The 13,226-nt window shown below is 40.8% G+C and overlaps 1 protein-coding gene and 1 long non-coding RNA gene across 2 annotated transcripts in view; both read left to right on the top strand.

Annotated features, from left to right (window-relative positions):
- The window catches only part of SUGCT (succinyl-CoA:glutarate-CoA transferase), a gene marked incomplete at its 5' end in the record, with an annotated part of 301,206 nt that overhangs the window by 230,292 nt on the left and 57,688 nt on the right, over nucleotides 1-13,226 (top strand). The gene's annotated exons all lie outside the window — the stretch shown is intronic.
- LOC309380981 lies at nucleotides 6,384-10,985 on the top strand. The gene is made up of 2 exons (XR_014173253.1): nucleotides 6,384-6,942; nucleotides 9,938-10,985. It is a non-coding gene; the product is annotated as an uncharacterized lncRNA (long non-coding RNA).

Below are 13,226 nucleotides of genomic sequence, written 5' to 3'. Positions count from 1 at the left end.
CATAATGAGATAAGTGTGCATTGAATAGGCCACAATGGCTTTGTCATATCACCTTCGACGCTAAAATTAAAGAATATTTCTTGCTTCTGAACTATTGTTTTCCCCATATGCAAATTTAATAAAATAGTTAATATCAATTAATCAACTAAAACTCACAGATTAATCTTCAACTCAGTGGCAACCCTGCTTTTTCTTAAACAAGTAAACTAGAGCATTTGTACAGCTCTAATCAATTAAAGGGTTTAACCTTCAAAGCACTTGAGTTGAATGCAGCTCCCAGTCTTCCCCCGAAAGCTGATCCTGAGGGTAAGAGGATCTCAGGGATAGTCTGGGATGTAGCACAGCAGGAATTGTCTTTTCTTGCATAAGTGGAAGTGCTTGTGTCAGTTGTCTCTGGACCCAGCCCCCTAACTCTCTCCATATATGGTGTCCCCCACTTTATTGAATTAAGATCACATGGAAGAACACTGCTGTCGTGCTGCTGGCTACAAGACTGTCCTCTACTAAGAGCAGACCTTCTATGGTGATGGCACCTGAATTGTAGAACTCGCTCCCAAGTGAGAACTGTCAAGTTCTAAGCAAGTGTATGAATTTAAAAGCCACCTTTTTTTTTTGCTTGGGCAATTTTTAATCTGAATTGCTGAATTGATTACAGTGTGATGGGAACCTGTCACCAGGGTGTCAAGTCTGGCTCAACCACACTGTTGTTGGATGCTCAGGAGATGGCAGTATTTAACTGTCAAAAAGGTTTTCTACCTTGTAAGATTTTGCTTACTGAGTAGACATAGAACCTTCTTTCTTCAAGAATTTCAGCAGAGCTTTGATGCAAAGCCTGGCTTTCCCTGCAATAGTTCTGTGAATAAATGTATAATGTGTATACAGTTGGCAATGAACAGTTCAGTTTTCAATTTTACTGTCCTTTTTCTTCTTATTTCTGTTTCATTGGCGTATGTTTAGGCACTTCATCAGACTTCATGATTAACCTTAACTTCCTTGCTTGGCATTTAGCAAATTCAATTCAAACATTTTCCCATCTTTGGGAAATCTAATGTTATGATGCACAGTTTTAAAAAAACCAAGATGTACATTTGGTAACTTCTGAAAATCCTAAACTGTATTATAGTACAAATTTTCATATCTTGCATACATCCCTTTTTTGCTAGCAAATATGTGTACAGCTTGGGGGTGAGTCCTCCACATTATTAACTGGTGGTTAGCAGTGAGATAGTCAACATGGTGCCCTCCAGCACAAGCCAGCATGGTGATTGTTGAGGGGCGATGGGAATTGCATTATAGTAACAACCAGAGGCCACCATTTTGGCTGTCTATGGCATATAGCAATTCAGAAATGTAACTGTGCAATCCTCTGCAATCCTATTCAGAAGCAATTTTATTTGTTTGTTTGTTTGTTTATATGCTGCCCATTTGACTGGGCTGCCCCAGCCAACCTGGAGGGCTTCCAACAAATTAAAACATCAAACACAATAAAAGATCAAACATAAAAAACTTCCCTATACAGGGCTGCCTTCAGATGTCTTCTAAAAGTCAGATACTGTAGTTGTTTATTTCCTTAACATCTGATGGGAGGGCATTTCCACTGAGATAATTACGATACTTGAATGCATTTTGCGTGAGTTTATGAACACCATACTTGCAAGCACTTTGCTGCTCACATGCTTTATCCTAAAGGAAGGATAGGCAGTGTGGATTTTTCATGCTTATTCATTTGTAAAACGAATAAAGCATCCCTATAAAAACTAAAATGAATAATGGTTTTAAAACAAAAGGACAACTCCTGTAGCGTTGAACTACATGCTTAGCCTAAGTAAGGATTGAGAAGATAGTTATTACTTTGCATTTATATATTCTTTAAGGATGGGATTAATGGGTGAGCTGCACTGCTGATTTTTTAAATGTATGGCTTGTGTGTAAATTCTGTTTTATGAAAGGCTGCTGTTTCCATGGCTTGCTAAATCCATTAATGGTCGCTTTCTAGGCTCATGTCTTCTGCTGTCTTCATTAGATAATGTTTGTTAAATCATTATGATGATTTAGGAGAACATATTTAATAGATTGTAATACAGCCAAAATGGGGGGAGGAACAACAGGTATATGTGGTAATTTCCCCAGTAAGACCATATGGTTTTATGCCTTCGCTCCAATTCATCTGCAAGTTTTGGCATTAATTAACATAAAGGAAAAGAACATCAGTCGAAAGTCGACACAAGCAGAGAGCAGTAACACGAGACTGATGTATTGGTATGTGTTGTGTTTCTGTGTAAACATATGCATTTTCAAAATACAGTTGTAGCATTTCTCCAAATTGTAATCCATCAAAAATGATATGTTTTTTCCCTCTTCTGAAAAATGAGCTGTTAGCATTTCTGGCTTGCTTCCCATGATTGCAGAAGGAAGAGACTGCTGTTTCGGCTTTATCAACTAGTGTTTAGTTGTTTTCACTTATATAAGTGGGACTAAAACCTACTGAAACTTTGCCGGAATCAACAGGATCTCACTCTCTCTCTTAGGCTGTAGAAGGATGTGTTGCTTGCAGAGCTCTTGAGATGCAGTCACACTAGAATCTGTCTGTGGGCCCTTTGTGCACAATATGATCACCAGCCTGCTGTCAGTCTTAAGGATTGCATTTTAGATGGTGTGAAATGTCAGTGTTGCACCACATCCAAAACAATGCTGCCAGAGGCCACACTGTTTTCGATTAAAGAGGTCCAGTCTTACCATCACAATTTCAGCTACACTAGAGCTTGGCAGTTGCCAAATTTTAATTTAAAGTCACAAGTCTTTAACTGGCCAGAGTGTAGCGGTATATGTTTATTTTAACCTGACTTGGACCTATGCTTTGACACTTGCAGGTATGTATTGGCTGCACTCAACTTCGGGGGCACTCCCTAGGGATGTTGAAGAATACTGTTTGTGTGAATTCTGATTAAAAACTGCACTGGTTTGCTCCTCTGGATTAATGTGCAGATTGGAAAATATCCTTTGGATTTTACACTTCTTAAAATTTTGCGATTCAGTTTGCACTGGAAAAACACACATCAAAATGCATTAAAAATCTGTATGTTAGGATAATATATGTTTAGAAATATGCACCTTCAGATAAAATGTATTTTGTGATAAAACATGAATTTAAAAAACATTTTAAATTGCTATTTTAAAACATTTTAGTGCCTTTTTGTAAAAAGAAAGAAAGAAAAAGAAAGAAATCACAGTTGAATTCAGAAACAAGATGGAGCAGACTTATGCATGTGGAATGGAAGCAGAATTATTCATCCCTATACTCAGCTCACTGGGATGCGGGTGGTGCTGTGGGTTAAACCACAGAACCTAGGACTTGCCGATCAGAAGGTCGGCGGTTCGAATCCCCGCAACGGGGTGAGCTCCCATTGCTCGGTCCCTGCTCCTGGCAACCTAGCAGTTCGAAAGCACGTCAAAGTGCAAGTAGATAAATAGGGAAGGTAAACACCGTTTCCGTGTGCTGCTCTGGTTCGCCAGAAGCGGCTTAGTGATGCTGGCCACATGACCCGGAAGCTGTACGCCGGCTCCCTCGGCCAATAAAGCGAGATGAGCACTGCAACCCCAGAGTCAGCCACGACTGGACCTAATGGTCAGCCGTCCCTTTATACTCAGCTCAGCCATAAGCTCTGAATTAGTTTTTAAGTAACCGTGTCATAGGTTACATTAAGACTTTTGAAATACTACTACTCTAGTGCAAGCTGCAGAAGAGGTGCAAAACCCTGTGCCTTGAGCTGGGCAAGGAAGCAGTCAGTACCAGAGCACTGGAAGAGAAGGAAGAGAGCCGGTCTCCCTCTGTATCATAGCTGCTCCATTAGGCCATTTTGCTCCTGCCCAGACATGACATCTCTCTCACGTTGCCTGTTAGCCACTTGTGGTGTAGTGATCCGTGCCACTTCTGAACATGTTAATGGCCATTAATATTGTAGAAAAAATGTGCATCATTTTCAAAAGTCCTTCCTAAGTTCTGTGCAAGTTTTAAAGCTAATGAGCTCATGTTTTACACTGGCTTGCCTACAAAGTTGCCAGAAAAACTTAATTGCCTGAAGGACATGACCCTGTTAGGTCATTTAGCTTAGGCTGCCATCCTAAACTCGCTTACCCGGGTGTAAGCTCCACTGAATTCAGTAGGACTTTTTCTGAGTAGGCATGGTTAGGACTGTGCTGTTACTTTTTTGGAATTGCTTTATTTATATACTAAATGGGCTTTTGTCATGGTGCTTCTCTAAAGGACCTCTGTATCTTAGCAGCAAACAGGTCTTTCTGCTCTGTTAGGTGCAAGTTACCATAGGTCCCTGTTACTTGTCACTATGCAGAAGAGGTCTCTATCAGCTGGTTCACACAAGATGCTACACAATCTTTCCCATATACAAATTATTTAGAGAATTCTGTGTAAACCGGGCTCTCCATGCAGGCAGAACACATTGATGTGCTTGCTACATGCCAAGCACTTCGTGCAGCCTTCACATTCTTAACTCTAAGCTCCGACGTGCACAAGCCAATTCACACGGAGCTTTCCTCATACTGTATTAGCCTGTGCATGAAAGGGTTGCATGGAAAGATGGGGCAAAGCAGCTGGTTTGCATGTGTGAACCAGGCCTGAATATGACACATATCCCAGTACAGAGGGGATGCTCAGATTACCAAAACAGATGTGAAGTGGGAGATCCCTGATCACATCTCCTGACTTAAAAACAGAAAACTTGAAAGCAGCTACCAGGAGCTCCAATTTTAAGCAAAGAAGTGTTGTTGGGGAAAGTGGGATTTTTAATCCTTTCCCAGCATGCCATTTTACTGATATAAATCCCCACCCACACCCCACACAGAATGCAGAATGCAGACACTGTAGCTCTGTTTTGACTCTAACCTATCATAATATACATCATTACTAAAACATCATTACTAAAGGGTATATTAGGGTATATTAGAGATTGCTGACCACTTTATTTTCTCAGAGTTTCCTGTTCCCTTGCTGATATTTTTAAGCCTTTAATAATTTTGCTTCATGTGGTGTTAAACATTGTAACTGCAATGAAAGATATAGAAGAAACTTGAAAGTGCATTGTGTTGTTATAATTCCCCACTGTCCATGCATTCTCTGAGATTCCTCAGCTAACATTAAATACAGGTCTCAGGCCCAGTTTTCACTTTTAAGGTCATCCCGAGGTGACATTTGCTGACATTTGAGCATTTTGAATGTGTTGTGTTGAATTACAATTAATCCTGCCTGACAATCAGGCTTTCTGTCTCCCGTTTGTGAAGCTGAGGGCGATGAGTGTGTTTCCTCGGTACACTGAGGCACAGTTACACTCTGAGAGGCCTGCCTTTCTTCATTTTTACCTCATACTTTCCAGGATCGATTCCAGATAGTGAAAAACCAAGCTTGGGATTGTGGATTCAACTGTAAAGAATTAACACACGACCAATTTGCTGGGTGGTGAAATATTTCTTAATTTGGTCAGTGTAAACAGGGAGTCACAGGCCTAAAGTTCCCTTGTAGATCAGCTTCCTTAAGGCCCTCAGCCTCACCTTACATGACACACAGAGGCAGATTTGGGGCAGGGCGGCCATTTCCGCCACTCTGGGCACCGACACAAGAAGGTGCTGCAGGGCTTCGCAACTGTAACACGGTGAAATGAGCAGAATGAGAGGCGGGCACACATCAAATTTTGTCTGCGCACTTGTGTCCACTGTGACACATGTCGGTGGCCTGTTCAGTTGACAAAACAGGCTTTCTCCGTAGCTTAAGTGTCGGGGAGAAGAGTCTGTGGCATGATGAGCAGAGTGTTGCGTGTCGAGGTCCCCAAGCCACCCCCCAATAATTCACACTTTACACATCAATTTTTGTTTAAGGCTTTTGGCATGAATTTGGCCACAACTTTATTTAAATACACACACGTGAGTGGTTGCTTAGGCATTGGTTCCGACTATCTGTCCTTGCCCAGGGACAGAACTGACTTCCAGATTCCAGCGGAAGCCAGTGCGGGAAACAATTTTGGGGAGAAAATGAAGCTGGGCCTCAGTCCCTCACTTCTCACCCTCATGCCCCCTGGGCTTGCACGGCCCAAGTCCGATGCCAGGGACAAGGACGAAAAGAATGACAAGCCCCTGGATTCCTTTAACGGAATTCCCTTTCTGCACCACCATTGGAGGGGTAGGCACTTACCCCTCCACCAACCAATTTTAACCAATGCCTAACCACCAACCTTACAAGTTGTGACGATTTGCTACACAGTACGCAAAAACCAAATGGCACCAGCCAAACAGCAAAATGTACAAAATTCCTACCAGGCCCCTGCCCCATTATGGAGAACATGCTTTACCCAATGCTTTGGGGGGGTACACAGGGGTACACATACCCCTAAACATTTTGTGAATCTAAGTTTGGCCTCATTGAGGGGTAGTATTTCAATATGAGTAGGAAAATGAGAGTACCCCTAAACATTTTTTTAAGAAAAGAAAAGCACTGATGTTACCAGTTTAGATCATCCTGTATTGAACTGGGAAGAAAAGGTGCTTCTCTGTGCTTGCTGTCCAAGACAAGATCAACTAAGGCAAAAAGGGTGGCTGTACTTATGGAAGGAAGAGAAGTTTTGCAGCAAGAACGTAAAGGGAAGAACAAGGGGTGGTGAAAGCAGATAGGGAGAATTGGGTCCTTCCTTTCCATTTGTTTTTCATTTCTCTGTCTCTTGATCACACTTGGGCATGACCAAGAGCCACTAGAATATATTACAGAATCAGCATGAATTCAAAAGACTGGACTCAATAGACTCATGTCCAGAACTCAATGCATCTGTATAGCTTCATAATCCCTGCAAAGTGTCCAGTTACTTCTTATAAATATGGTGAGGCCAACGATTCAACTAAACTTGGACATGGAAACAACTTGTGAGTCCAGCCCATCTCTGTGTAAGTGTGTGAGAAGTCTGAATAGAATTCTGTTCTGTCTCCTCTAAATCTAAGCATTCCATGCAACAAGGCTTTCAGAAATCTTCTCACAGGAGACTAATCTATTAAGCTTAATGTATCATGGAAAAAGGAAGTATTTACTGATATTTCATCTTTTCCCACTCTAGTTCATCCTATTTCTTAGTTATACCCTCATGCATCAAACTAAATATTTCCTCTCTACCTGGATGCTGACAGCCATTAAATATTTCTAAACTGCAATTTCTCTGTGCCTGCAACTTAGCCAGAAATCTGTATATAAACTTGTTTTCTTCATTCTTCATAAGTCAATCACTGTAATTTTACATGAATGGTATGGGATTTTGCCTTCTCGTCCAAGGTTGTGAACAGGAATTCCACTTGAGCTAGGAAAAGGAAAATATTAACTACTACATTTTAATAAAATATTAAGTGCTGCCATTTTTGGGCAACAGATACTCACAGAGGTTTGGAAACAGAATGAGTCCATTTTGTTTTGTCTCAGTGGCTTGAGAAAAGAAAGCTTTAAAAGCTGGAGAACAAGAATTTTCCAGTGTTGTATTCTATTCCTCTAAAGAGTTTTATTTCTTAAAAAGGTGGTGGAATAAGCTGACCAGGGAAATTGTTGTATCTCACTGGCAGAATATGTCCTTTGCATGTAAACAGTTCCAGATTCAATTCATGGTATCTGATAGAGCTGGGATAGATCAGCACTGAAAACACAATGGAGGAGAATTTTTGTTGTAAAAGGAGTTTTGTTTTTGTGTTTCACAAGTAGGGCATCCTCTGCAAACTCTGGACAGAAATGTATATAGTCTGATATGATTTATATATTGTAAAAGAGTGCAACAATTAAAGTGAAGGACCTTGACAATCTTTGGGAAAGTATCTGAAAAATCATGATACCATTACTGATCTTTCTGCAACCACCCATCAGCAAGCAGTCAATGAGTGTTCTTAATGTTGTTTTCCTCTCTTCTGGAATAATTTTGCTGGAGTTCCTTGGCGTGTGAGTTTTTGTCGACATATTTTTGGCTTTGTTTCGTGGTGCATTAATTTTTGTAAATATCATAAATAGGCCAAGAGCATATGCTCAATTCATCTGCCTTTTGAGAAATAAAAAACTGGGTGTAGAAATATTTAAAGGGTCTCTTCTTCTACAGCCAGGGTTTTACTGAGGTGCAGTAATAGCAACAGAAGTAGGACTGAGCCCCTGGAGGCTCTCGTTCAAATCCCACTGAAATCAGTGAAACTGTCTCCATGTTAGTAAAGATACTCTTTTTAGAAGATGTTAAGTACTTGTTATGGTGATTTTCCCTGGATAGATTACAGAAACATTCTCCAACAATGGGCTTTTTCTGAAATGCTATGTGAGGTTCACATTTGCAAAGTTTTGAAGGAAGTGAATGTGCTAATGACTCTAAAATCCCCACCCTGCTTCCTAGAATCTAAAGCTGTGGCTTTCACTCTTTCCTTTGAAAATTGCAGTCTTTGTAAACAGGTGTCGCAAACAGCATTGATTTGTCCCATACACTGCTTTATGGCTGTTGCTTAAGTCTTAAACCTGGAACCACACACAGAGGTTTCTACACTGTGGAAACTACAGGGCGAAGACAAACATTTTAGACCAGTGGAACTGGTTTCAGAGTGTCCTAACTGTACCTTTTGGGACAAGTTGTGAAACCAGCAAACCTCCCACTTGTGGAAGGTACCAGTTGGCTGGCACCTGTGATGGTACAAATTCTTCTTTGCTCTTGTGGAGTCTTGTCATTGGAGCATTTCTTAATTGTTTAGTAAGTTTTTAAGCCATATTTCAAAAGCCAATGTTTTGCCATTTAATTATTTAAATATATTTGATTTTCCATTGGGGTAGGGCAAGGTGAACAAGCTGAAGCAGCCTTCTGCAAGGTCAGTTTGTTCCACATGGGTATGGTTCTGTAGCCATTTCTTGCAGCTGTCTTCGCCCAAACTTTGTATGCCATTAAATGAGACTTAAGAGTGTGTCCTCTGTATGCTACAGAGTTAAACCAGTGTAAGGTCTACTTAATCAGCAATGCTCGAAACTATAGTTCTGTGAAGGAGGCTTCGGCTCTTTGTCAGTCATCATAATTCTCAACCTCTGTAATTCCCAGGCTTCTTTGGGAGTGCCTGCAATATTTTATTCTAGTTCAATTTTGTGCCTAAGAGAAGGCAATTGATATGAGTGAACAAGTCATATGTAGGCATTTAGGCTTTGGTCCATACGTAGCTTTTTATATTGTCTACAGAGGGAAAATGGATTGGAACACCAGCGAGGAAAATTGTTCAAGACAGTTTAATAAAAATATATGGGCTTTCAAATGTAAAATTTGTCATGCTGCGAGACACTGATATAGATACAGTAGTTATGTTCCTATGCTGTGCTCCCCATATGGAGGGTGATAAAATAGATTATAGAGGTAGAAATGGAGGTGGATTATGGGCTGGATGTTCAAGATCACATGTTTACCAACTGTTGGAACTGAACAGCTTGTAAACTTAACTGCTTTCTTCTGCATTTTTATATTATCCACTGAGCAGTCCTATCTGAATGTTGTAACGTACCTAACCTCCCATGAGTAACAAATATTAAATTTCTAGTTATATTTCTTATTTAAATATGCTATAACTAAAAATCAACTCCCAGACAAGCCAGGGAGGCAACATTTCTTCTTTGTCCAAGTTGTACTTATGCTCTATCTCAATAGCTGAGGTGTTCTGAGGGGGCGCATTTGATGGTTCCACATGCCCCAGAGGTTTGGCTGGCCTGTGCCAGGGGCCAAGTTTTTAGAGTGGCAGATTGTGTCCTATGGAACTCCTTGCCAGTAGATGTTCAGCAGGAGTCATTCCTGCTCATTTCCTGACATTCTTCTAAAAACTGTATTATTCAGGCAGGCCTTTCAAACCTGATATTCTCAGCCAACTACATTTTATTGATGTGTTTGACATTTTTCTTCAGGAGGAGGACCAAGGAGTAAACCCTACATAAATATGCAGTGGAGTCCCTAAGACTGTTGAATGGCACCTTGTACGCCTCCTTCCAGCAGCTCCTGCAGCCAAGCTGGTGCAAAACATATTGCTCTACTTATCTTTGGACCACATCAGCGAGGCCAAGAGGGGGCTCTTCTCATCTGGGCAGCCCAGGTCTTCCATACACACTGCCCAGGCATGCACCCTGGGGAGGTCACTTCAGTGCTGCCAACACAGCGAAAACAACATCAGAGGCAGCAGTTATGAGTTACTGGACTCTACAGCCACAGTTGGCACTGTGATTCTCCTGCCAACTGTTTGACTTCACCCCTGGATGTGCACTCAAGACAGACAGATGCCAACAATAACAGTTGACTTAATAAAAGCATTGCCCTAACATGTATTATTAGGAAAGTGAATCTCCTACAGTTTCTCCACAAAAAGCCCCTGGATTTATTTGTCTATAATTTGGCAGATATAATCCACTCTGACTCTTGTCAATAATATTTTATGTTCCATGAATGAATTCATAGACATTTCCAGCACATAATAGCCCATGGCACATGTTGCCTCTTAGCTAAAGATCTACAAATTTTTAAAAAATACTTTTTAAAATCATGGTTCTCGAGGTCTCCTCCCACTAGAGTCAATTTTTATACAGTTATTTTTGAAATAGGTAACCTACCACATTTGCTTTTAGAAAGGTTAATTCCCCCTGTTAGTTTTAATATTGGAGAAGTGTGGAGATATGTTAAGGTTAATATTATTTCTGATACTCCAGAGAAGTTCAGTTATATATTCAGAGAATACCTATTTCTAAGATAGCAATAACTCATTGTGTCTAAAAATTTATTTTAAGACCATAATGGCTAAGTTCAGACATACCAACAATATAAGGTTCTGATCCTGGGTTGATATTCTGAGATTAACAAATGGTGGTCTGAATGAGCCATAATTTGCCAAGGTTTGTCCTAATGTCTGAATTAGCCCATAATGTTCTAAATGCCTGTAAAAGTAAATTATTTAAGAGCAATTTGGGGGGGGAAACCGCGTTCAGAGCACAAAAAGGCACACACCTTCAATTTGCAGGACTTAAATAGTCAACTGTTCTTCATTATTTTACACTTTTGTTTTGGCAGTTTGCGACTTGGAATAAATATTTACAGCTATGTAATAAAGTCCAGAGAATTAGAGGTTTATGTCGCAAAATGAAGTTTTTAAAAACCATTAGAATTGCATGATACTATTGTGCTACTGCTGCCAGATGAATGATAGCAGAATACCCTAAAGTTTATGAAGGAAAGAATTGCCTGACCGCATCTCTGCAAGGAGGGTCAGGTTGGTATGTCACAGGAGCTGCAACAGAAGGGAAAAGGAAGTAAGCATGAAAGAATGGCCTGGATCCAAAGAGCCAAATGAATGAGCTCAGCTGATTCCTGTCCTACTCAGGGGTTCTCCACATTTCCCCTTGTGCAGCAGGACAGTCTTCTCCAAAGGGACACCAGACTTTTCAGGATGGCTTCACTTGGGACTTCACTGACAAGCGTGCTTCAGAAACCCCAGTCCTCCTACTGCTCACTGGATCCTATCCTCAGTTTTTTAAAGGCTTGGAACCAGTGGTTGGTTAATGCACTTCCCACTCACTCCAAACATGGCCAGGCATAAGGGACACCCTGAAACTGATAGACAAGCTTCAGCACAAGTGTAATTTATATATAAACAAGCTACAACCCTTAATGTGGCAGATGAACGATGGATGGAGTGCTTAAAGGAAGACTCTTGGGAGCACACTATGGTGTTGGAAAATGTGTACCGAACATATACTTTTTGCACAGGAAAACAGGTGAGACCCCTGTGGACTGTAAAAAGCAAGTGACATATGAAAATGAATGATACCAGGCTATTGTTATTGGTTCTTTCACTTGCTTATAGGTTAGGCGGTTTGTTGGTGAGTGTTCGAGACTTCCTGGCTATTGAGATTTGTGTTTCTTTTACAAAGGGGTATTTTTATAGCAAGCATATATACAAAAAAGTTTCACATGATTTCTTTAACAGAAGAGCTATCATAGCACGATTCTACTAAGTGGGACTGCTCTGTATTAGCAAGGGGCATGAGCTCAGAGACACATATGATTACAATTATTCTTGTGTATATAGGCATGGGAATGTGTACAGAACAATGACTAGGGTGCATGTTGGCAAGATGCATTGACATACCTTGTCCATGGGTGCATTATTAAACACCAGCAAGTATCTAGTAGGGAAGAGAAAGATCTCTCCCACTTTTTATCTCCTTGCCGCAGCAAATAGGGGTTCTTTTTGTACCATACATTCATATGCTCACCATTCAGCATTGGTAGAAAAGTGTTAATCAATGTGCTTCTTTGTAAGGGTCATATCTCTGTGTCAGAGAACATATGCTCTACATGCAGCCAGTGCCAGACTCTTTCCCTAGCATCTCCAGTTAGAAGAAAGACCCCTGCCCAAGACCATGGAGGGTGGCTGCCAGTCAGAGTATGGCAGCCTTCCCCAACCTAGTGCACTCCAAAAGTTTTAACATATGATTCCCACCATCCCTGGTCTTGGGCCATGCTGGCCAGGGTGATGGGCGTTGGGGACCCAACATCGGGATGGCACCAAGCAGGGGAAATCTGGAGTAGACAGCACTCGACTAAATGCACCAAGGGCCTGACCCGGCACAAGGCAGCTTCTGGCATCGCTCCTGCTCTTGAAATTATCTCCACCCAAATTTCCCCCTCGATATTGAAGTTGCAAATTGCCTAGCTTTGTTTCTGGAATGAAACATTACATTAGGAATCCTCGGTTGTTCAGGTTTTTATTTCTGAATTCTGTGGAGACAAGCATGTTAAATGATTCTTTTAAAAAGAACTTTATCATAATATTATGTTCCACAGATCACAAAGTATAAGCACAGGTTTGTGAAATATGATCTACACTAGGTCTGTGAAATGAACCATTCCAAATGAAGCAGATACATCTAAAGACATTGACTTTGCTCAAAGCAATGCTCATTTATTGCCATAAAATGCATGACAAATGTGAGTGTAAGCACCTTGATTGCGTCTTGTTCTAATATTTTGTTTATTAAAAAGTGAGAGAACAGAGGGAGCAGCAAAGGTTAAATTAAGCATGCATTGTTCCACTCTGAAAGTTTATAGGCCTATGGGACTTCCATATTGTTAAGAGAAAATGCAGCAAGCTTTTAAACATACAGGGAGGAATTCCATGTCGTGCTATGTTAAACGTTCCATCGCTGC

The sequence above is a fragment of the Podarcis melisellensis genome, assembly GCF_964234715.1.
Source record: "Podarcis melisellensis genome assembly, chromosome: 12".
Taxonomy (NCBI): domain Eukaryota; kingdom Metazoa; phylum Chordata; class Lepidosauria; order Squamata; family Lacertidae; genus Podarcis; species Podarcis melisellensis.
The sequence above is the reverse complement of the archived record's forward strand: the minus strand, read 5'-3'. Positions and strand labels throughout refer to the sequence as shown.